Genomic DNA, 26372 nt, shown 5'->3' with positions numbered 1-26372 from the left:
TGATGGGACCAAAAGTTTGATGTGTTTCTTTATACTTCAGAATTTCATTTTAGGAATATTCCCTCCTACATGAGTAACTCAATAAGTGTAAAAAATGTATGTATATAATAATATTACTTTAATAATTTTGTAAATAATAATAAGAAGGATACTTTAAAAATTTTATCATGGTATAGTTGATTTACAATGTTGTGTTATTTTCTGAAGTGAGAAGTGTTAGTCATTTAGCTGTGTCCCAGTCTTTGTGACCCCATGGACTCTGTAGCCCACTAGACTCCTCTGTCTGTGGAATTCTCCAAGCAAGATACTGGAGTAGGTAGCCATTCCCTTCTCCAGGCAATCTTCCCCACTCAGGGATCAAACCTGGGTCTCCTGCATTGCAGGCAGATTCTTTACCATCTGAACCACTGTACCACAAATAAATCAGTTATAACATATATTAACTCTTTTTAGATTTATTTTCCAGTGTAGGCAATTGCAGAGTATTGAATAGAGTTCCCTGTGCTATTCAATAGGTCCTTATTAGTTATCTACTTTATCCCCTCCTGGCTCAGTCGGTGAAGAATCCGCCTGCAATGCACGAGACCTGAGTTCGATTCCTGGGTCAGGAAGATCCTCTGGAGAAGGAAATGGCAACCTACTCCAGTACTCTTACCTGGAGAATCCCATGGACTGAGGAGCCTGGCGGGCTATAGTCCATGGGGTCGCAAGAGTCGGACATGACTTAGCGACTAAACCACCACCACCATTTTATATATAATAGTATATATTTGTCAGTCCCAATCTCTCAGTTTTTTCCTCCCCAATTCCCCACTGGTAACCACTAGATTGTTTTGTACACCTGTGACTCTTTCTATTTTGTAAGTAAGTTCATCTGTACCATTGAAAAATGATACTTGTAAGAAAAAAAAATCATCTTAGCTTTATTTCACCTCATTCAATCATACGTCCTTCAAGAACATGTGAGAAGAAAGTCTTTGTATGTGTACTTTCGATAACAGAAGTTTCTTCAGGTCAGTTCAGTTGAGTCGCTCAGTTGTGTCTGACTCTTTACCACCCCATGAATCGCAGCACACCAGGCCTCCCTGTCCATTACCATCTCCCATAGTTCACTCAAACTCACGTCCATTGAGTCCCTGATGCCATCCAGCCATCTCATCCTCTGTCATCCACGTCTCCTCCTGCCCCTAATCCCTCCCAGCATCAGAGTCTTTTCCAGTGAGTCAACTCTTCACATGAGGTGGCCAAAGTATTGGAGTTTCAGCTTTAGCATCAGTCCTTCCAATGAACACCTAGGACTGATCTCCTTTAGAATGGACAGGTTGGATCTCCTTGCAGTCCAAGGGACTCTCAAGAGTCTTCTTCAACACTACAGTTCAAAAGCATCAATTCTTTGGCGCTCAGCTTTCTTCACAGTCCAACTCTCACATCCATACATGACTACTAGAAAAACCATAGCCTTGACTAGATGGGCCTTTGTTGGCATAGTAATGTCTCTGCTTTTTTCATATGCTATCTAGGTTGGTCATAACTTTCCTTCCAAGGAGTAAGCATCTTTTAATTTCATGGCTGCAATCACCATCTGGAGTGATTTTCGAGCCCAAAAATTCAAATATGGCACTGTTTCTACTGTTTCCCCATCTATTTCCCATGAAGTGATGGGACCAGATGCCATGATCTTAGTTTTCTGAATGTTGAGCTTTAAGCCAACTTTTTCACTCTCCTCTTTCACTTTCATCAAGAAGCTTTTTAGTTCCTCTTCACTTTCTGCCATATGGGTGGTGTCATCCTCTTCCAATAATTTTTTATTTGAATTTTTATGTACTCCGATGCAATGGACATGGGTTTGGGTAACTCCAGGAGTTGGTGATGGACAGCTAGGCCTAGCGTGCTGCAGTTCATGGGGTCGCAAAGAGTCGGACACCACTGAGCAACTGAACTGAACTGAACTGATGTACTCCTTCCGCCGCCAACATTCCTATACGTACTTGTCAATATAGACTCAAAGTTATGAGCACTGCAATGTGAAAAGCCCTTGACATAATTTCAAATATATGAAGTTCATTAAGTTGTTCTGATTCTTTGTTGAATTTTGTTCCTTTCAGCCCAAGTATTTGAGATTGATTTCAAGCAAATGCACCAACAAATCTTGCTTGGGAAGAGATGAATGTTTTGTTGCTTGTCAATATCCGACTTCCATTACCATTTATTTCTCTTTGTATGGAGTTTTGATTGTCTGTTTGTTTATTTGTTTTAGACATTTTATGTCTATCTTTTACAGTTTTGCTATCCTGAGTATTCTAAAATAATTTAATACTGAAGATAGACTCTGAATTTGGGGATGACATTTCCTCCACAACTAATAGGGCAGCATCCCTGATTATAAGCACCATCATATATCAAAACCCTACTAGACAGTATGATCTGCTTACAGATTGTCTGAGGTTGCTGGTGATAGAACTTTGGATAAGTCACTTGATGATTCTCCCTGATTTTCACTGTCTTATTGTAAGATGATGAATTTGATTGCAGTAAGTGATTTTTGTAAATAATCTTTTTCAATTAAATATTAGTGCAGTGGTTAACATGAAAACTTTGGATCAGATAGAGATTATTGGCATGTAAGTTCCATTAATGGTTGTATAACCTTGGGAAATTTAGATAACTTCAATCATTTTATCTCTAAAGTAGGGATAACAAGACCCTAACTTACAGGCAAATTTGACTAAAAATGCAAATAAAATAAGTAGCCTAGTATTTGATTGCCAGAATGAAGTGATTAGTGCTCATCTTTGATTTTCTAATACCTGTACCCTTTCTAAAAAAATCTATATGTCAATTCTTTTCTTTGTTCATGAGGTTGCAAAGAATAAAACACAACTTAGTGACTGAACAACAACAATAATACTTGCTTTATATTAGTTCAGATGTACAGTATAGTGAGTCAGATTTTGCAGATTATCCTCCATTAAAAGTTACTACAAAATAATGACTGCAATTTCCCATGCTATTCAATATAACTTTATTGCTTGTCTATTTTATACATAGTCGCTTGTACCTCTGAATCCCATACACCTATCATGACCCCATCCACTCTCCCCACTGGTAAATCACTAGTTAGTTGTCTATATCTGAGAGTATGTTTCTGTTTTGCTATATATGCTTTCTTTATTTTTTACACTCCACATGTAAGTGATATCATACAATATTTTGTTTTTCTATATTGGAGAAATATCCTATTTTGTTATTCTTGCAATACTTTCCACCACAGAAGTCAGCTACTAGTTTTCCTTATCTCCAGGCATGTGACTGGATATTAATAGCTAATCACATCACTGAATGTTGCTACTGTTTGTTATTTAGGAGCTGTGTCTGACTCTTTTGTGACCCCATGGACTGTAGCCTGCCAAGCTCCTCTGTTCCTGAGATTTCCCAGGCAAGAATAGTAGAGTGGGTTACCATTTCCTTCTCCAGGGTATCTTCCTTACCCAGGGATAGAACCCTGCACTGGCAAGATAGAACTCCTGCACTGGCAGGCAGAGTCTTCACCACTGCGCCACCAGGGAAGCCCATCACTGAAGCTAGGAGCTTATAAAATAAAAGTCTATGTTGAATTTATTAGGCAAGGGTTATGGTAAATGTGCTTTCCAGGTGGCACAGTGGTAAGGAATGTGCCTGCCAGTGTAAGAGATGCAAGAGACATGGGTTCAATCCCTGGGTTGGGAACATCCCCTGGAATAGGAAACGGCAATATGCTCCAGTATTCTTGCCTAGAAAATTCCATGCACAGAGGAGCCTGGAGGGCTACAGTCCATGGAGTTGCAAAGAGTTGGAGGTGACTGAGTGCATGTGCATTCAAGCACGTGCACACAAACACACAGACACACACACACACAGTAAAGTTAGAAGCGACATTTAATTTCCAGTGGCAACTAAGGAAGTTTCTCTCTGATTTTCAGCAGTGTTCCTGAATATTTTATCTTACAGAATATTTTAATCCTTCATAGATTATTTTATTTCTGTTAAATAACCCTCTTTTCCACTAAAATTAGCCAACTTTTTTCTAGTGCTTACAACTAAGAAATTTCACTGAAACATTAGCTCACGGTGCTAGTCTTTTGTGGTGGTAGTTAATATAGTTTTAGTAAAAACTGTCATATTAAATTAAAATATGAATGACTAAATGTTGAGAATTGCTGGAGCTGGAAGATGAATATGCAGAAGTTTATTACACTATTCTCTCTTATGTATGTTTGAAATTTTCCATGATAATTAAAGAAAGATTTACATAAATATATGCATGACAGACACATGTGATGACAGATGGGAATTGGTTTTTAACAGATGCTTTAAGGTTTATTTTAAAATCTATGTGAAAGATATCTGCAAGAACTGACAATTCTAAACATGAGCTTTTATTCAGCTTTATATCTGTTTAATACTATGACTGTCTACTTGCCACACATAGAGGAAGCAATCCACACTCCAGAATTTATTGTTTGTAGACATTTCGATGGCCATGATCAAACTGATGTGAGGTGATATCTCATTGTAGTTTGATTGGCATTTCTCTAATAATTAGCAGTGTTGAGCATCATGTGCCTCTTGGCCATCTGCATGTCTTCTCTGGAGAAATGTCTATTTAGGTCTTCTGCTCATTTTTTGATTGTTTTTTTTTTTTTTTTAATTGAGTTGCATGAGCTGTTTGATATTTTGGAGATTAATCCCTTTCAATTATTTCAATTCTCCCATTCTGAGGTTTGTCTTTTCTGAGGTTTTGTCTTTTTGCCTAGTTTAGTGTTTCCTCTGCTGTGCAAAAGCTTTTAAGTTTAATTAGGTCTCATTTGTTTATTTTTGTTTTTACATTCATTGCTCTAAGAGATGGGTCAAAAAAGATCTTGCTGTGATTTATGTCAAAATATATTCTCCCTATGTTTTCCTCTAAGAGTTTTATAGTGTCTGGCCTTACATTCGTTTAGGTTTTTAATCCATTTTAAGTTCAATTTTGTGTATGGTGTTAGGAAGTGTTCTAATTTCATTCGTTTACATATTGATGTTCAGTTTTCCCAGTACCATTTATTGAAGACATGATCTTTTCTCCATTGAATATTCTTGCCTATTTTGTCATAGAATAGGTGACCATAGGTGTGTGGGTTTATCCTTGGGATTTTTATCTTGTTCCATTTATCTATATTTTTGTTTTTTGTGATGGTAGCATACTATCTTGATTACCCTAGTTTTGTAATATAGTCTTGAAGTCAGGGAGCCTGATTTCTCAGGTTCTTTATATCTTTCTCAAGATTGCTTTGGCTATTTGAGGTCTTTTGTGTTTACATACAAATTGTAAACATTTTTATTCTAATTCTGTGAAAAATGCCATTAGTAATTTGATAGGAATTGCAATGAATCTCTAGATTGCTTTGGGTAATATAGTCATTTTCACAATGTTGTTTTTTCTAATCAAAGATCATGATATATTTCTCCATCTGTTTGTGTCATCTTTAATTTGTTTCATCAATGTCTTATAGTCTTCTAAGCACAGTCTTTTGCTTTCTTAGGTAGGTTTATTCTTTTTTTTTTTTTCAGTATCATCAGGGTCTTTATTATAGTTTTTATTATTGTTCAAGGAGCCAAACTAGCAGAATTAGGACTAAAACTCTTTTTTTTTTTAACATCATTTATTTATTTATTTTTTATAGTTCTTTTTTTTTATTTTTATTTTTTAATTTTAAAATCTTTAATTCTTACATGTGTTCCCAAACATGAACCCCACCCCCCACCTATTCTTAAGTATTTTATTCTTTTTGTTGCAGTGGTAAATGGAATTGTTTCCTTAATTTCTCTTTTCAATTTTTTGCTTTTGATGTATAGAAATACAAGAGATTTTTATGTATTAATTTTGTATCCTGCAACTTTTCTAAATTCATTGATGAGCTCTAGTAGTTTTCTTGTGGAATCTTTAGGATTCTCTATGTATAGTATCATGCTATCTGCCATTTTAATACATTAACTGGCAATAAGTTTTTTGTTTCAAACTTTGATCATGCAATTTTTCTGAAGCACCATATGTTATACTAAAATGTTTGGTGAAGCACAGTGCACAACAAACAAATTACAGGTAACTTTTAATTTGTGTTAGGAATAAATACTGCTAGTAAAATTAAGTTTTTGTCAAATGATCTGCTTTGAAGTATAATACCATGGCAATCAATGTCTTTGAAGTTTTAAAGATTGAATTTAATTATTTTAAAATATTAAAATAACCAATGCAAGGATATGCTTGGCAACTGATGTTAGACATAAATGCACATCTCAAGATATTACTAATGCAAATAAGATGTTTCCCTTAAGCTAAGATTTTTAGCAAGAAAAAACAATATTTTTTAATACTTCAAAGTACAATTTGTCTATATAATCATAAAGTGGAAGAGAAGAAATCTAAATCAGTAACTGAATGGAAAAATAACTTTGTATTGTACTGTAAAGTATTATTATCATATTTTATGATTGTATTGTTTAAAAACAAGATTCCCTAAGCTATTTGTAGATAGTAATTTAGCTAGTAGCTGAGGCCCATAATCTTACAAGTGGAAATCAGTTGGCAGGGAGTTCTTCTTTTTGTACACCTGGTGTTGCTAGTGGTAAAGAACCTATCTGCCAATGCAGGAGAAGTTAAGAGAAGTGGGATCTGTTCCTAGATAGGGAGGATCCCCTGGAGGAAGGCTAGGCAACCCACTCCAGTATTCGTTCCTGGAGAATTCCTATGGACAAAGGAACCTGGCAGGCTATAGTCCAAGAGGTTGCAAAGAGTCAAACATGACTGAAGTGACTTAGCATGCATGCAATAATATCCTGCTGCTGCTGCTGCTGCTAAGTCGCTTCAGTCGTGTCCAACTCTGTGCAACCCCATAGACGGCAGCCCACCAGGCTCCCCTGTCCCTGGGATTCTCCAGGCAAGAACACTGGAGTGGGTTGCCATTTCCTTCTCTAATGCATGAAAGTGAAAAGTGAAAGTGAAGTCGCTCAGTCGTGCCCGACTCTTAGCGACCCCATGGACTGCAGCCTACCAGGCTCCTCCATCCATGGGATTTTCCAGGCAAGAGTACTGGAGTAGAATAATATCCTAGTATTGCAGCAGAAGCACTGGCAATAGATTCCACAAAATCTATAAACCTACAATTCATTGAGAACTGTGAAATCATAAAAAGCTCTTCGGATTTGCAATTATGATCTTCAGTCTTTATATACATAGTTATTTATAAACTTGTGTTATTTGGTATAAAATAACATTTAACAGCCTCTAGAGCCTTTAATAAAAAGTGTATCAAGAGAGTATATTTGTTTAGGACTTCTTACTTTAACTATCCACACTAGTTTTGCTTCCTAAATGTAATTCAAATTCCTTCTCATGTATCTACTGTTAATGTTTTAGCAAAGGTTCTTGGCCTCTTTTTCCTTGACCAACTCAGATTCCATGTAGCTAATTTTCCCAATTACTATCTATCCACATTCAGTTCCTCTTCATGTACCGTAGTATATTGATTCTAAGTACACAATTTTTCATATGTAAATTTCTTTGAAATTAGAATGCTTCTTACAATCACTTTCAGCCAGATGATAGTCATGATGAGGTTGTTAATATCTTCACCCAAACATCAGTTGTCCCAGTGTCATAAGCTACATCAATGTCAGTGACTTTAAAAAGAAAAAAAGACAAAAAACAGAATAATAGTAGAACAACATTCCTAAAGGGAAAGTCACACGTAGCCTGGTTTTGTATGGCTACTCACCTAGCTTTCAAGCACTAATGTCTTTTAGCTCTACTGGTTCTTTAAGAAATGTTATGTTAGCATTATTCTTGATGGAACAGAGGAAGGTTTAGTGTGTAAAATCATATCAAACCACTTTGAGTAGAAAATGACTCAGTTTTTCATATAAATGTATTCTTCATAGGAAAGAGTTTGGAAAATATCTGAATCATTTTATTTCCATTGTAATATCATTTTGAAATGTATGCACAGAAGGTATAACTGACGAAAATCAATGTTTAACTCTAAAAATAACTCTTTAGCTATAAAACTTAAAAAAGTGATCAGGAAACATTACTTTACAGTTTAATTAGCAGTGTTTTTTAAAGTGTACCTTAAAAGTTTTGGCCTCTTGGTTCAGTAATTCAGTAATTACCTTGTGTCACCTTTCTAATTGGTTTACCTTCAATTAAAAAAAAAACCACCAACATCTTGTTGGGTATGAAATACAGTCACAACTCATTAGCATTCTGGTCCCTACTTTAGATTGGGTTATCTAGAAGTAAAGACCAAAACAGAGTTCTTGCACACTTGGTTTGCTGAAGCAATGATTCCAGAAGATCCCCTGGAGGAGGGAATGGCAACCCACTCCAGTGTTCTTACTGGAGACTCCATGGACAGAGGAGCCCAGTAGGATATGGTCCATAGAGTCGCAGAGTCGACTTAGCACAGCATGACCCCATGGAGAGCTTGTGGTGGCTCTGTGCTGTATCAACATATTGATAGTTAAGTTGAAACTACATTCCTAGAATCCCTTTCTCTCTATGGTCTTGGGTTTATGGTTGCCCATAAGAGAAATATGCGTAAAATTTGTAAGGCAGAAGCAAAGCAACAGCCATTCTGCTCTGAAGGTCAGTGAAGAGCACCAGGTACTGGTCCCAGTCGCTCCCTTGTTGTGGGAACCATGTTTTACTGCTTTCTCAGAAATGTCTCCTAGAATTTAATCTTATTCATTCCCTCCTCCTTGATTTCTCTCCCCTACCCTTAAGTTAGCTGTCTGGCTGACCTGTCAGCATTAGTTAAATGCTGTTCTACACGCAGGACAAGCCCCTTTATCTTCAAAGACCTTTCTTTACAACTCTTGTGTGTGATTACCTCCAGACTTCCAGGAGGAAGCCTCTTTAATCCCTGAGTTCAGGTCTCTGTCTTGCTTTACTGCTCTTAGTTAAAAATTACAAAATAACTTATCAATAAATATGCACTCATTGTTTTCTCGGGGTGTTGCTTCTCCGAGAGCGCTCACTGAGCTGTCTCATAATCCTGTGTGTTTGTGAGAATCATTCAGTGTGAAACCGCCAGACGTTGTGCAGATGAACTGGCTCTCCTACTTGGCAGGAGGCAGCACCTGGTTTCACAGCCACGATAGCTCCCATTTGCTCTCCTTCAGTTTCTCTAAACCCTGGACCAGATGACTGTACAGCTGCATGGGTAGGTCTCTAGCTTCATCTGCAGCTCAGCTACATCTCAGTTGGCGGCAGTGGGAGACAGACCTGGATTTCAGTTCGCGCCTGTTGGTTCTAGCCTGCCTTCATGAGTTCCACTTTGCCCCTGCTTAGTTCCACTTTACATCCACATTTTCTTCCTGAGATTTTGCTGACTTTTAGTAACTTACATTTACCGTCAATGCAGAGGCAACCGTCTTCCACAGTCTCTTTCACAATTGTTCATAATTGCATAGGTCTACCATGGATAGAGGAGCCTGGTGGGGGTACAGACCATGGGTTCCTAAAAGAGTCAGACATGACTTAGTGACCAAATGACAAAAATTAGACCCTTCTGTTTACCATGTAGGTAATCTGTCCCCTCATTTTCTGATACTTCATATGGGCTCTAATTCAGGCCATAGTTAGTCTTTTGTCTATTTTCCTAACAACCATTTCTTTTTATAATTCAGAACTGAACAGATTTCCTTCTTTTTCTGCCTGGAAAACTGCTATGCAACCTCCTAGATTATCCTCCTGTGTACCTTCTTCTGAGCTCAGGACATGCCTTCAATATAGATACTATTTTATTTGTAAGGCAGCTAATCAAACTACACTATTCGATTTCCAGGTTGTTTAGTAACTTGAGGTTTGCCATTATTCAAAGTAGATGGGGTTATCTCTGAAAGGTTGAATTGCCTTGTACCTTGGATAATTGAAATTAGAATGCTAGCAGTATTGCCTTTTAAAATTTTAATGCTTATAATGTATGTGAACTCTAAGAGGATTCTAGTCTGACTTTGTATAAGTTGTCATAATCTTATGGGCAAAAATAGAGCAAATGAAAATTAGGGACATATGGTCCAAAGTTCTTATTAGGTTTCTTTTTTGTTTTTATCTGTTTTATCTATCTATCTATCTATACATGTGTTTTTATCAACCCTCCATATTAATAACTCAACAGACAAACTGTTGAATTTATGTGTGCTCATGAAAGAAATCCATGTGAGGTTCATTTTCTCTCCTATACATTTCTGACAAGCAGTTCTACTCTCACTATTATAGGATCATGTAGTATATTATTAATGCTACTAAAATAAAAGATAAGTAGAAAAAAGTTAAAACACATTTTAAGACTAAAATTCTTGTGACATTTTTAGAGTTTGCAACTTTCAAGAAATCATTAGTGTTTTAAGACCAAACTGGAATTACAGGTACTATAAATTATAAAATCAGAGAGATATTTGGGGCATGGAGGTCTATGTAACTGAAATAGGACAAATGGTTAATGGACAAATTAACCACTCTAAATGGTGGATTATACACATGATCTACACATGAAGCAAACGTGTATAACCTGAAGGGTCTTTACTCAGAGGATATAGTCAAGGAGAAAAAAAAAAAATCAATGAAAATTATGAGCCAGGAAAGAATTGAAAAAATAACCTGAGAACAAAAATGTCAGAAAGCTAATCATAACACACTGCAGATTCAAGAACTCAAATATTAAATTGTTCTCATTTGACAGACACTGCATATTTTGCAAGAAATTAATGCTGGATATTGTAACAAAAATCCAAAAGTTCAAAATTACTCAATGATTAACACAATACAGTTTTATTTCTTGTTCTCATCACAGACTAATCAAATGTTTTTTTGGCATCTGGTCCTCCCCATAATTCCTAGAACACAGTCATATTACCAAATTGCAAGGGCGGCTGGATTTGTAGACTAAACATGTGTCCAGGAAAATGAGAACATTGGTTTAGGTGAGCAGCTAACATTCTCTGCCACATGTACTTTAAAGTCCATCTCAGAGGACACTCCTTTTACAAAGCCCTTTCTGAGTCCCCTTAGTTATATTAAATTACCTTAAATAGAACGTTGTCTCTCTTATTTGACTTGAAAAAGTCAGGACTTCTGTCTGTTTATTTTGTACTGGGTTTGTCCTTCCCATTAGAATGGATGTTTGCTCTTCTGAGGGCAAAAACTGACTGTTAATCATCTTTGTGTCTCTTCTAGAAATCAGTGTAGTACCTTATGCATTGAGATATAAATACTCTTAATTTGAATTTTACTTGTTTAATGGAAAGAAATTCTCCAAAAATTAAACTCAAGGTAATTACAACTGGTAGCTTTATATAATTTTTATATAATTTTTATTTGACTCTATTTGGGAAAGTATTTTAAAGCTTAGCATATATTCTAATAAAGTAATAATTTAGAAAACGCACTCCAGCCATGCAACAGTGATGGCTTATGTGTTACAGATGGAAAAGAACAAAAGATGCTGCTGACCCTTCCAACATAGTGAAAATAATATCATTAAGGCTCTCATAAGTGACTGTGCTTCTTCCTTATAATGGGGATAAAACAATTCACAACAAAAGGACAGTTTTAGAATGAGTGGTAAATGTAATAGAGCTACTTATTAAAGAAAGGACTCATTATTGAGAGATGAAAGAGAAAGAAATAAATTGAAACAATAAGACCATAGCCCATGACTGTTTTCACATTTTTACTTTAGGAAGGTAGATGAGTTACAGAACTCATCTTGGTTCTTTTAAGTGTTTAAAACTGGAAATAAAATTTGGAAGTGTTTAAAAATTGTGAATGCCTGTATTGACTGTATCTGTAGGCTAATTAAGGAGTCTCTTAATAATGATAAGAAAGCTGGCTCATTCTCAATTCATACTGATTATCACTAGGACAGACAGCATAAGTGATAGCCACACAATACCACTAAGATATATATCAAAGAGTCAGTGAGGGAGACTTTAACATCTATAGTAAGATTATCAATCCATGGCAAAGTCTAGTCAGATCAGATCAATTTTTTTCTTTCATAAATACAAGTGTAGAATGAATGATCAGTGGATGTGGCTGCTGTGTGCTAAGTTGATTCAGTCCTGTCTGACTCTTTGCCACCCTATGGATTGTAGCTCGCCAGTCTCCTCTGTTCATGAGATTCTCCCGGCAAGAATACTGGAGTGGTTTCTGTGCCCTCTTCCAGATCAGTTAATGATATACCACAGATCAAAGGTTGGTTCAATGACATTGGATATTTTGTTTAAAAATTAAAAGCCACCTATCCAGAGCATTGGGATACTGAGCCATGTTTACATCTCTTTTTTTTCTTTCAGTTCTTTGTTTTCTTTATTTTATTTTTTAATTTAATTTAATTAATTAATTTATTTATTTATTTTTACTTTACAATACTGTATTGGTTTTGCCATACATCAACATGAATCTGCCATGGGTGTACATAAGTTCCCAATCCTGAACCCCTCTCCCACCTGCCTCCCCATACCATCCCTCTGGGTTATCCCAGTGCACCAACCCCAAGCATCCTGTATCCTGCATAAAATCTAGACTGGTGATTTGTTTCTTATATGATATTATACATGTTTCAATGGCCAGGAGGGAATGGCAAGACATACTTAAAGTGATGAAAGAAAATAACCTACAGCCCAGATTACTGTACCCAGCAAGGATCTCAATTCAAATATGAAGGAGAAACTGGAGCCATGTTTACATCTTAATACTTGGATATAATAATGAAGCATGAGATGAAATTTACACTCAATGTACTGTGTTTTATTTCAAATGCAATTATTGTATTGAGGAACTGAATTCAGTTGTACTTAATAAGGACACTTAGGAAAATTTCATATTCCAGCATTTGGCTGTAATGGAATTTGTTGTTTCTTTTTAAGAATGTGTGTGCTGAGTTGCTCAGCCATGTCTGACTCTTTGGGACCTCATGGACTGTAGCCCTCCAGGATCCTCTGTCCATGGATTTCCCAGGCAAGAATAATGGAAGGTTGCCATTTCCTTTTTCCAGGGGATCTTCCCAATCCAGGGATCAAACCCAGATCTCCTGCATTGCAGGTGGAGTCTTTACTGTCTTAGCCACAGGAAGCCCTTTTTAAGAACAGAAGGAAATTTAAGTTTTAAGGATAGAATACTCACGTACATTGTCAGGTGTATTATTATCTAGCTTTGAGTAAATTGCAGATCAGAATATATCCCTGAAATGTGAAGAACCCTTCCCACTAATTCAGTTGCCATATACCTGATTTAGTCAGGTCTTATAACAGTAACATTCTAAACATTCTTTGTTATTTGGTATGAACACAATATCTGATGACATTTGGGATTAAAAGTTAGTATCATTATTTCTGACAAAAAAGTAGGTTTATTGTTTCTGAGAGTAACTGAGATAGTTGGGCAGACTATCTTCACACAGAAAATATATATTTTACTTGCCAAGTGAATATTAAATTTGCAAATGAATATAAGATTTAATTTAATAATATTTTTAGATAATAACACAGTTTCATATTTTTGTACAGAGACCCAAATTTTCTCATCATCCTGAGGCCAATTGCCTGGTGACTCAATGTCATTTATTCATTCTGGGAAAGACTTGACGCAGAATGAAACAAAGAGTCTATTGAATTTAAGAACAAATTTTAAAACTCTAGAACTGCCTTGGGATAAAATTAAGTCTTATTGTAAATAGTATAGATTTTGTAGACAAAAGGATTTGGGTTTCATTGTGTTAAAAAATAAAAGCTAGTGGAGGTGATGGAATTCCAGTTGAGCTATTTCAAATCTTAAAAGATGATGCTGTGAAAGTACTTCATTTAATATGCCAGCAAATTTGGAAAAGTCAACAGTGGCCACAGGACTGGAAAAGGTCAGTTTTCATTCCAATCCCAAAGAAAGGCAATGCCAAAGAATGCTCAGATTACCACACAATTGCACTCATCTCACCTGCTAGTAAAGTGATGCTCAACATTCTCCAAGCCAGGCTTCAGCAATATGTGAACCATGAATTTCCTGTTCAAGCTGGATTTAGAAAAGGCAGAGGAACCAGAGATCAAATTTTCAACATCTGCTGGATCATGGAAAAAGCAAGAGAGTTCCAGAAAAACATCTTTTTCTGCTTTATTGACTCTGCCAAAGCCTTTGACTGTGTGGATCACAATAAACTGTGGAAAATTCTGAAAGAGATGGGAATACCAGACCACCTGACCTGCCTCTTGAGAAACCTGTATGCAGGTCAGGAAGCAACAGTTAGAACTGGACATGGAACAACAGACTGGTTCCAAATCAGGAAAAGAATACATCAAGGCTGTTTATTGTCACCCTGCTTATTTAGCTTATATGTAGAGTACCTCACGAGAAACACTGAGCTGAATGAAGCACAAGCTGGAATCAAGATTCCCAGGAGAAATATCAATAATCTCAGATATTCAGATGACACCACCCTTATGGTAGAAAGCCTAAAAGAGAACTGAAGTACCTCTTGATAAAAGTGAAAGAGTAGAGTGAAAAAGTTGGCTTAAAGCTAAACATTCAGAAAACTAAGATAATGGCATCCGGTCCCATCACTTCATGGGAAATAGATGGGGAAACAGTGGAAATAGTGACAAACTTTATTTTCCTAGGCCCCAAAATCACTGCAGATGGTGACTGCAGCCATGAAATTAAAAGACGCTTTCTCCTTGGAAGGAAAGTTATGACCACCCTAGACAGCATATTAAAAAACAGAGACATTACTTTACCGACAAAGGTCCATCTATCTAGTCAAGGCTATGGTTTTTCCAGTTTAGTCATGTATGAATGTGAGAGTTGGATTATAAAGAAAGGTGAGCACTGAAGAATTGATGCTTTTGAACTGTGGTGTTGGAGAAGACTGTTGAGAGTCCCTTGGACTGCAAGGAAATCCAACCAGTCCTTCCTAAAGCAGATCAGTCCTGAATATACATTGGAATGACTGATATTTAAGCTGAAACTCAAATACTTCAGCCACTTGATGGGAAGAACTGATTCATTTGAAAAGACCCTGATGCTGGGAAAGATTGAAGGCTGGAGGATAAGGGGATGATAGAGGATGGGATTGTTGGATTGCATCAGTGACTCAATGGATATGAGTTTGAGTAAACTCCGGGAGTTGATGATGGACAGGGAGGCCTGGCATGCAGCAGTCCATGGGGTCACAGAGAGTCGGACACACTGAGCAATTTAACTGAACTGAACTGATGTTAAAAGACTGGTGAGCTCAGAACAGAAAGATTTTGTCTATACCAGATCAGAAATGAATTCTATGAATTATATAAAAACTCATTCTCCTGCTATAGTAAGTGGAGCAAACAGTAGAACCAAGCAGATGGGTAGAGAGAGATTTAGAACAGATATGGCTAGAGCTTTAGATCCTTCTTGAGTCCCTTGGAAAGCACCTAATACCTTCTTTAGGGAAGATTGCAAAAGATAGGAGTAAGAGTAAGTTTAATGGGTCAAAAACAGACAAGTCTCCTTTCCCAAGCTATATAGCAAGAATTTAGAATCCCATGGAGTAACCCCATGTCCAGACTAAATCCTGTGTGGTTATTCTAGCAATGGACATGGGTGAAGCCAAAGGAAATGGACCTGAAGTCAGATTCGTAGGGTCCTTGTGTTCCATCACTACCTGGAAGTGTCTGTGAAAGTTCCCTAGGTCCAGTTAGAGAGCATTGTTCTGGCTGAGAACAATTGCTGCTACTGCTGCTGCTAAGTCTCTTTAGTCGTGTCCAACTCTGTGCGACCCCATAGACGGCAGCCCACCAGGCTCCCCCATCCCTGGGATTCTCAAGGCAAGAACACTGGAGTGGGTTGCCATCTCATTCTCCAATGCATGAAAGCGAAAAGTGAAAGTGAAGTCACTCAGTCGTGTCTGACTCTTAGCGACCCCATGGACTGCAGCACACCAGGCTCCTCTGTCCATGGGATATTCCAGGCAAGAGTACTGGAGTGGGGTGTCATTGCCTTCTCCAGAGAACAAGTGAGCAGAGCCAAAGCTATACATGGGAGCATAATGAGACATAGACCTGGATACCACAGGTCATGGGAGGATCATGGCTATTTGCAGTAGATGCCAGCAGAGCATACAATGATAGAGACTGAACAGAATGAGTTACTCTTGGTAGAGAACAGTGCAGATGAAAAAATAATGGTAGGAAAATTTTCACATGGTGCCAAAGAAATAAATAAGCCACCCTAACCCTACTTGTCAAACTCAGATCACTTCAAAGAGAAGGGGGAAAAAAAAGAGAGGACTAGTGAGGAAGATCTATAATTGTTATATATGACTGACTAGTTATACATGTGCCTGACCTAAAAACTGATTACCTAAATATAGATGAGAGGTACTGAGCAAAATAAGGAGTTCTAAAATAAACTGAGAGCTACTCCATGTTCAAGGTCAGGAGGGGCAGCCATGAGGAGATACCCCTCTTCCAAGGTAAGGAGCAGGGGCTGTGCTTTGCTGGAGCAGCCATGAAGAGATACCCCACGTCCAAGGGAAGAGATACCCCACGTCCAAGGTAAGAGAAACCCAAGTAAGACGGTAGGTGTTGCAAGAGGGCATCAGAGGGCAGACACACTGAAACCATACTCACAGAAAACTAGTCAATCTAATCACACTAGGACCACAGCCTTGTCTAACTCAATGAAACTAAGCCATGCCTTGTGGGGCCACCCAAGACGGATGGGTCATGGTGGAGAGGTCTGACAGAATGTGGCCCACTGGAGAAGGGAATGGCAAACCACTTCAGTATTCTTGCCTTGAGAACCAATGAACAGTATGAAAAGGCAAAATGATAGGATACTGAAAGGGGAACTCCCCAGGTCAGTAGATCAGTGGAGAAATAACTCCAGAAAGAATGAAGAGATGGAGCCAAAGCAAAAACAATACACAGCTGTGGATGTGACTGGTGATAGAAGCAAGGTCTGATGCTGTAAAGAGCAATATTGCATAGGAACCTGGAATGTCAGGTCCATGAATCAAGGCAAATTGCAAGTGGTCAAACAGGAGACGGCAAGGGTGAACATAAACATTATAGGAATCAGCAAACTAAAATAGACTGGAATGGGTGAATTTAACTCAGATGACCATTATATCTACTACCGTGGGCAGGAATACCTCAGAAGAAATGGAGTAGCCATCGTGGTCAACAAAAGAGTCCGAAATGCAGTACTTGGATGCAATCTCAGAAAAGACAGAATGATCTCTGTACATTTCCAAGGCAAACCGTTCAATATCACGGTAATCCAAGCCTATGCCCCAACCAGTAACACTGAGGAAGCTGATGTTGAAGCTATGAAGACCTACAAGACCTTTTAGAACTAACACCCCCAAAAATATGTCCTTTTCATTATAGGGGACTGGAATGCAAAAGTAGGAAGTCAAGAAACACCTGGAGTAACAGGCAAATTTGGCCTTGGAATACAGAATGAAGCAGGGCAAAGGCTAATAGAGTTTTGCCAAGAGAACTCGCTGGTCATAGCAAACACCCTCTTCCAACAACACAAGAGAAGACTCTATACATGGACATCACCAGATGGTAAATACTGAAATCAGATTGATTATATTATTTGAAGCCGAAGATGCAGAAGCTCTATACAGTCAGCAGAAACAAGACTGGGAGCTGACTGTGGCTCAGATCATGAACTCCTTATTGCCAAATTCAGACTTAAATTGAAGAAAGGGAAAACCACTAAACCATTCAGGTATGACCTAAATCAAATCCCTTATGATTATACAGTGGAGGTGAGGGACTAGATCTGATAGACAGAGTACCTGATGAACTATGTACGGAGGTTCATGACATTGTACAGGAGACAGGGATCAAGACCATCCCCATGGAAAAGAAATGCAAAAAAGCAAAATGGCTGTATGAGGAGGCCTTACAAATAGCTGTGAAAAGCAAAGGATAAAAGGAAAGATATTCCCATTTGAATGCAGAGTTCCAAAGAATAGCAAGGAGAGATAAGAAAGCCTTCCTCAGCAATCAATGCAAAGAAAGAGAAAACAACAGAATGGGAAAGACTAGAGATCTCTTCAAGAAGATTGGAGATACCAAGGGAACATTTCATGCAAAGATGGGCTCAATAAAGGACAGAAATTGTGTGGCCCTAACAGAAGGAGAAGATATTAAGAAGAGGTGGCAAGAATACACAGAAGAACTACACAAAAAAGATCTTCATGACTCTGATAATCACGATGGTGTGATCACTCATCTAGAGCCAGACATCCTGGAATGTGATGTGAAGTGGGCCTTAGAAAGCATCGCTAACAACAAAGCTAGTGGAGGTGATGGAATTCCAGTTGAGCTATTTCAAATCCTGAAAGATGATGCTGTGAAAGTGCTGCACTCAATATGCCAGCAAATTTGGAAAACTCAGAAGTGGCCACAGGACTGGAAAAGGTCAGTTTTCATTCCAATCCCAAAGAAAGGCAATGCCAAAGAATGCTCAAACTACCACACAATTGCACTCATTTCACACTCATCTCACAAGTAATGCTCAAAATTCTCCAAGCCAGGCTTCAGCAATACATGAACCATGAACTTCCAGATGTTCAAGCTGGTTTTAGAAAAGGCAGAGGAACCAGAGATCAAATTGCCAACATCTGCTGGATCATGGAAAAAGCAAGAGAGTTCCAGAAAAACATCTTTTTCTGCTTTATTGACTATGCCAAAGCCTAGGACTGTGTGGATCACAATAAACTGTGGAAAATTCTGAAATAGATGGAAATACCAGACCGCCTGACCTGCCTCTTGAGAAACCTATATGCAGGTCAGGAAGCAACAGTTAGAACAGGATGTGGAACAACAGACTGGTTCCAAATAGGGAAAGGAGTACGTCAAGGCTGCATATTGTCACTCTGCTTATTTAACTTATATGCAGAGTACATGGTGAGAAATACTGGGCTGGAAGAAGCACAAGCTGGACTCAAGATTGTTGGGAGAAATATCAGTAACCTCAGATATGCAGATGACACCACCCTTATGGCATAAAGTGAAGAGGAACTAAAAAGCCTGTTGATGAAATTGAAAGAGGAGAGTGAAAAAGTTGGCTTAAAGCTCAAAATTCAGAAAACGAAGATCATGGCATCCAGTCCCATCACTTCATGGGAAACAGATGGGGAAACATTGGAAACCATTTCAAGCTTTGTTTTTTTAGGCTCCAAAATCATTGCAGATGGTGATTGCAGCCATGAAATTAAAAGATGCTTACTCCTTTGAAGGAAAGTTATGACCAACCTACTTGTAAGTCACTTCAGTCATGTTGGACTCTGTACGACCCCATAGACAGCAGCCCACCAGACTCCCCATCCCTGGGATTCTCCAGGAAAGAACACTGGAGTGGGTTGCCATTTCCTTCTCCAATGTATGAAAGTGAAAAGTGAAAGGGACCCCATGGACTGCAGCCTACCAGGCTCCTCTGTCCGTGGGATTTTCCAGGCAAGAGTACTGGAGCATGGTGCCATTGCCTTCTAGATTGCCATTGACCAACCTAGATAGCATATTAAAAAGCAGAGACACTACTTTGCCAACAAAGATCCATCTAGTCAAGACTATGGTTTTTCCAGTGGTCATGTATGGATGTGAGAGTTGGACTGTGAAGAAAGCTGAGTGCCAAGGAATTGATGCTTTTAAACTGCGGTGTTGGAGAAGACTCTTGAGAGTCCCTTAGACTGCAAGGAGATCCAACCAGTCCTTCCTAAAGGAGATCAGTCCTGGGTGTTCACTGGAAGGACTGATGCTAAAGCTGAAACTCCAATACTTTGGCCACCTGATGTGAAGAGCTGACTCATTTGAAAGACTCTGATGCTGGGAGGGATTGGGCTCAGGAGGAGAAGGGGACGGCAGAGGATGAGATGGTTGGATGGCATCACAGACTCGATGCCCATGAGTTTGGGTGAATTCCAGGAGTTGGTGATGGACAGGGAGGCCTGGCGTGCTGCGATTCATGGGGTGGCAAAGAGTCAGACACGACTGAGCAACTGAACTGAACTGAACTGAATTGAACTATATGTCTATTGTGTGCTAAAATCTTGTGCTTCCTACCTAGCTGTTATTTTACAAGTGATCATTTTAACATATTTCATTACATTTACCTAACAAAATGAAACACGAAATTAGAATGTTAACAAAGGCCATATTTTAATTAAAGCATTAGCTATAAACTTTTGAAGATCATACTCCATCTGACTAGTAGCTAAAGAAGAAGCAGGAGAAGGCATAGTTGGGAAAAGATACATATGTCCCTGGAACTATTCTTATCTTGGCAAATTCCTCCAAGATTTATTTGCATTTCAAAATCCCCCATTTCAAAACCCCATCCAGTAAAAAATACTTCTGATCTGCTCAATAGAAGAAAGCCTTACACCATATTTATCTTATGATGGGTGATTTAAGCTCCATTTTCCTTATTAAAAAACCGCTTATTCAGATCTGCCCTGAGTCACTAAATATATCCTTTTAATATATTTGCTTTGCTCCTATATAAATATTAGGACAGACATAAATCTCCCTTTAAAGATGTTCTAAGAAATATTTAATAAAGCATGAAAATAAAACATTTCTGATTATTAGTAATTATCATTAATAACTAGTAAGAGCTAATTATAAAACACATGTAAGAATTAAAGATTTTAAAATTAAAAAAATAAAAAAAAAGTTTAGTTAAAAAAAAAACAAAAAAAAAAAACCAATCTGTTTTCTCCTCCATAAGTAATTTTAGATACAAATAGTGCTAGGAGATTTATAACAAAGAGTTGCATATAAAATAATCGATAATTAACCAATAATTTTTTATTGGTCATCCATTTTATCATAGTTGGAAACTAGTGAGGAGCAGCAGAAAGACTCCTGGAACATGGTATCGGATTACTGGGTCACATTGGTCACATCTCTTACCTAAGTCTTTTAAAATGAGACTTTAGACTCTATTGCTAAAGCATATTTTTTTTTTTCCATCAGGTAGATCTTGTTATTTTTTTAACGTACTATAACACAAACATTTATTCATTTTTGGCTGCACTGGGTCTTCACTGTTGTGTGGGGTTTTCTCTTTTAGTTGCAGCATGTGGGGCCTCCTCTCTAGTTGCAGTGCACAGGCCTCTCATTGCGCTCGTCTCTCTTGTAAAGGACGGGCTCTAGGTGCGTGAGCTCAGGAGTGGCAGCTCATGGGCTCTGGAGTACAGGTTCAGTATTTGTGGCCCATAGGCTTAGTTGCCCAGCAACATGTGGGATCTCCCTGAACTAGACATTGAACCTGGGTCCCCTGCATTCTCAGGAGGATTCTTTACCACTGTGCCACCTCGTTCCATGTTCTGAAAGAAGTAATTCTTGAGCGAAATCTTTGAAAGATGAGTTAGGAAGAACAACAGGATTGTGGAGAAGGGCACATGAGATTGAGGAAACAAAGTGGCAGGCACAAAAATGTGGGAAGAGAATTCATGCAGTATACTGGGTACTGGGAACATTTAGTACGCCTAGGATATTAAGCGATAAGGCTGGAAAGGAAGAAAAGCCACATCATACAGGCTCCTGGGTGGCATTCTGGGTAGAAACTGAGGTCTAAGTGTCAAGACCCTTGAGTATGAGAAAAACGTGCACTTAAGAAGCACTGGGGAGCTGGGCAGGTGAATTAACTCCTGGTGTCTTTTAATACATGAAAAAGGGGAGATTTAGAGTTGATAAATACTGTACCTTTCATTCATATTTCTTCTTTACATCTTTGTGACTATACAAGCTTATCAATCACAAATAATTGTTCCTCATGCTGTCTATGTCTATTTACACATTTAAAAGTTATTTTCATGTTTATTAGAAATATAGGCAAAATATTAATCTTAAAAAGCATAGAAAAAAGTAAATGTGTATTTAAAAAGTACTTTTTTTATTTATTAAAGTAACAAAAGACCTCTTGTTTTTAGTAAATCATGCAATTAGCAGTAGAATACTTTTCAATAATTTAGAAAATTTTGGTTAACATTTTGTAATGCAGCAATATGTTACTTTACCTTAAAGAGACAAATTAAGTTCATTTTAGAGATTCCTACCCATAGCCACTTGATACCATAAAGATTAAAAGTTTGAAATTTCTCACCTTTTTGTGAAAAAAAAAAAAATTATTTAATGCCTAAATTTAACAACTCTTTTATGCTCTTTGCTGTGTGCTTGCTTATGAAAATTCATTAGCTATATAATATTTTCACAATTACACATGATAACATTACAAAGTTTTATAAAGATTTTACTAAAAGATCTTGTTTCTGTAAAATTAGCTACATTAGTGTTATCCCCATGTTTCCCTAAGAACTTTGCATATATCATTTGTGACAACCAAGTGAAGGAATGAGTGCCAAATTTGTATATTAAGAAAAAAGTAAACATTAAAAAAATAAGTAAGTAGAAAGAGAAGCTCTTTTGTTTTCACCCAATATCCCAATACACCACTTTGGAGCCCATTTTTTTATGTATTATTACATGAACAGGTTTTTAACTTTTAATCACATTGGCAGTATAAAATATCTCTAATTTATTAAATGACTTACATTTTAACATTAAAATGTTAATATTTCTTTGAAAAGATTAATTTCTAAAAGAAACTTGATACCAATGTCTTTTTTTCCTTTTGACAATTATGAAGAGTCTTTTCTGTAAAGCATAATTTGAAGTTTTATCTTTTAGGCTATAGGTTATTAGCATAAAATTGCTTGGAGGATGTTTTGGGAAAGGAAAAGAAACAGAAAAGGTCACCTGCCGAGCACAATAATCAGAAGTTCTTACATGGAAATTTTATCATTAATATTTTTACAAAGAAATTGCACATTCTGTAGTGATTGTTGATTGCCTGTTGGGGAAGGAAGGAAACGAGTGAAAAAGAGTGGGGGACTTGAGAGAATTTAAGTGTTTGAACATCTGATTAAGAAGCACAATTAAAAGATCCAGTAAGGAAAATACATTTATGCAGATGGCTGTGAAAAGAAAACAATTCTTTGCTGTCATGGGTCATAAATTCACTCATTTGCTCACAAAAGAGGTAATTGATGTTTCAAACATCAGGACCAAAGTACAGCCATGAACCCACAGTTAGCACTGGGTTCGTATTGTCTCAAATGTCACTTGAAGAATGGCTTTTAGGACAAAATGTAATTCCATTATCATTGATTGAAAAAATAAAAAGATTCAAAATGAAATCAGGGCAATTGCTTCCTCCTTATGAATTGATGGAGGAAGCAATTGCCCTGATTCTGTTTTGAATCTTTTTATTTTTATTTTTTCATTTTTTCGCTTTCAGGCAGTGTTCAGTTTCATCAAACCTTGTATTTTTTTCAGAAAATGTCAGGGACAAAATTAGAGAAAAAAAATAGCTGCTTTATTTTTTTTTCTTTTATGAGAAAAAGGAAAAGGGAAGGAAAAGAAATACCAAAACAGTGTGAGGTAATCCACAATTTTAGTTTTTCACAAATGGACATTATTTCCTTCCTTGTAGCTCTCTTTATGCTCTTCCACATCCCTTTCCTTGCACAGCAAAATGCATTTTTCTTTTCTTGTTAAAGCAAAACCCTTCTCCTTCTAGTTTCAGAGGGGAATTTCATAGTTGAATGTCCTTTGTTATTATTATTTTTATTTCAGATTGAGCAATATAATCTGATGTTGAAGCTGAAACTCTAATACTTTGGCCACTTGATGAGAAGCTCTAACTCATTTCAAAAGACCCTGATGCTGGGAAAGATTGAAGGCAGGAGGAGAAGGGGACGACAGAGGATGAGATAGTTGGATGGCATCATGGACTCAATGGTAATGAGTTTGGGTAAACTCCGGAAGTTGGTGACGGACAGGGAGGCCTGGCGTGCTGCAATCCATGGAGTCACAAAGAGTGGACACGACTGAGCGACTGAACTGAACTGAACTGAATATAATCTCCCTGAGCTTCCATTTTTTTTTCTATAAAATAGGAGTTAATAATTTATCCTTTTCCCTATAAATCCTTGAAAGGTAGAAAGTGGTAGCTTATCTCTACTTGCTGTATATATCATGATACCTCACACATAATGGTAGCTCACTATTATTCTTTTCTGAATAACAAACTGGCAGTTGTTCCACAGATTGTCATTATTTCTTCAGCTAATATATATGAAATGACTTTGTCAAGTTAAGGCAGTATATAAATGTATTTTTTAAATTAAATCAAAAGGGAGTTTAATTATTCCCATGTTATATAAATCATATCTAGATACAAAGAAAATCCAAGACAAAATTATATGATAATCATCAGAGCAGAAATGACCTATTATAGATGAAGCACTGTGGCTATAATGTATCTTAACTCATTTATTCCTTACCACAAGTCTTTGCCTAAGTGTATCCACATTGGACAGAAGAACTTTGATATCCAGTATCATGTGTGTACAACTCTTTTAGATTACCTGCATACAACATATATAATATCATTCATTTTTAGTTATTTTTAATGCTGGATTTAGTGAAGTTGGCAAAAGAGTTTGTTGACAGTGATCTCTAACTCTACATTCGTGAGGAGGATCTTAATCAGCTCACTGTACAGATGCTAAAACCAAGAGTTTACATATCATTCCTCAAAACTTTTCTGCCAGCAATTGATGGCAACTCTCAGTGTAACTGTGTAGCCCAGCTAGATCCAGTTCTGCAGATTTTATATTGTTCTTGTCCCATACTGAGATGTCCACTTTTTGCTTGTATATTTCTTTTCAGTTAATTTTCTGATTAATCTGGGAAGTTACCATGGAAATTTTTCACTCTGACCTGAGCTTTTACTCAGGGTCAGCAAACATTTTTGTCAATGAGACTCTTCTTGTTTGAATCCTGAATTCAAAGTGGCTTTCCCATGAAATAAGACATCAAAGACATAACACGCTCTGTTCCATAGCATTAAATGGCAACCGTTATCTGTCCTTAAGTCTTGTTGGACAGATAATCAGTAGAACATGCTCTTATGATTGTTGAAGACCAATCTCTGATGGCTGCCAATGCCATGAGATCCTGTGTTCTGCGACTGAATTACTCTGAGATAGATCTTTCCAGAAATATTGTTCCTTCTTCTCTGCCTTCCTACCACACTTATTCACTTGCCACTTATTCCTCTGCTCTTCTTGCTTTAATGTGCTCTCTTAGATCATTATTAGATGTTATACACTTTGAACACTATTAATTTAATGTTTAATTATGTTTTGTACCATGATCTTTGGTTCCAGACATCCCAGAACATACACTCAAGGCATTTCATAATGAGAATTCTTGCCTAGAGATTGCTAAGCATCAAAGTTCCAAGAGAAGAGCTGATTTAGAAAGTGGTTGGAGATGTGTGTCTATGCATTGCTGGCAAAATAAGTTCCTTTTGAAATATTATTATGAATAAGTCATCATCTAGGCTACAGGCCAGCTTTAGTAATTCTGCTCTCTGGAATACTCCAGTGTAGTGTTATGCAAGTCCAGCAGATAGCAGTTGGATCTTTCAGGGGTAATGCCCAAAAGAGCTTTCAATGCTACAGACTTCAACTTTGCTTCAGATTGAACTGGAATCCTGCCCAAGAAAAGCAGAGAGTTCAGGTTTATGGAAGCAGATACCTGACACAGATGCCTAACATTTGACAATGTTGTCCCTGAGACATGAGCTCAAAATACGCTTTTGACATTGAGTATGCCACAATGTCCCTCCCTTTTTCTTTCTCTTTGCATCTATAATATCTATCAAATACAGGAATGCTAATGATAAATGGCAATGAAAAAAAGAATGACTAAGCAATTGAGTGTATTAAACATTCATCTCCCAGAGCCCTGAAGTTAATTATTTAGTCTCAGGTCATTCATATTAGGTTCACTCTTGCTCACAGTATATTCCATTCACTCAGGTGTATTTATCAAAATCAGTATAAGAAATAGTATCAGTAAGTTCCCAAGAGTAATCTTTTTTTTAAAAAAAGGAATCCCACCTATCCTCCTAAACTCTTTTTGACCGTATGGACTGTAGCCTGTCAGGCTCCTCGGTCCATGGGAGACCCCAGGCAAGAATACTGCATTCATCTCTTATGTCTCCTGAATTCACAGGCACTAGCGCCACCCGGGAAGCCCAATATATTAATATTAGGCAACCCACTCCAGTATTCTTGCCTAGAAGATTCCATGGACAGAGGAACCTGGCAGACTACAGTCCATGGGGTCTCAAAGAGTCAGCCACGACTGAGCACATCAGAATCAATATATGTACCTATACTTTCACTCATTCACTCATTTATTCACCTACTTATGTAACAGATAGGTTT

This window comes from Capricornis sumatraensis, chromosome 1 (genome assembly GCF_032405125.1).
Source record: "Capricornis sumatraensis isolate serow.1 chromosome 1, serow.2, whole genome shotgun sequence".
NCBI lineage: Eukaryota > Metazoa > Chordata > Mammalia > Artiodactyla > Bovidae > Capricornis > Capricornis sumatraensis.
This window is presented reverse-complemented; position numbering follows the sequence as displayed.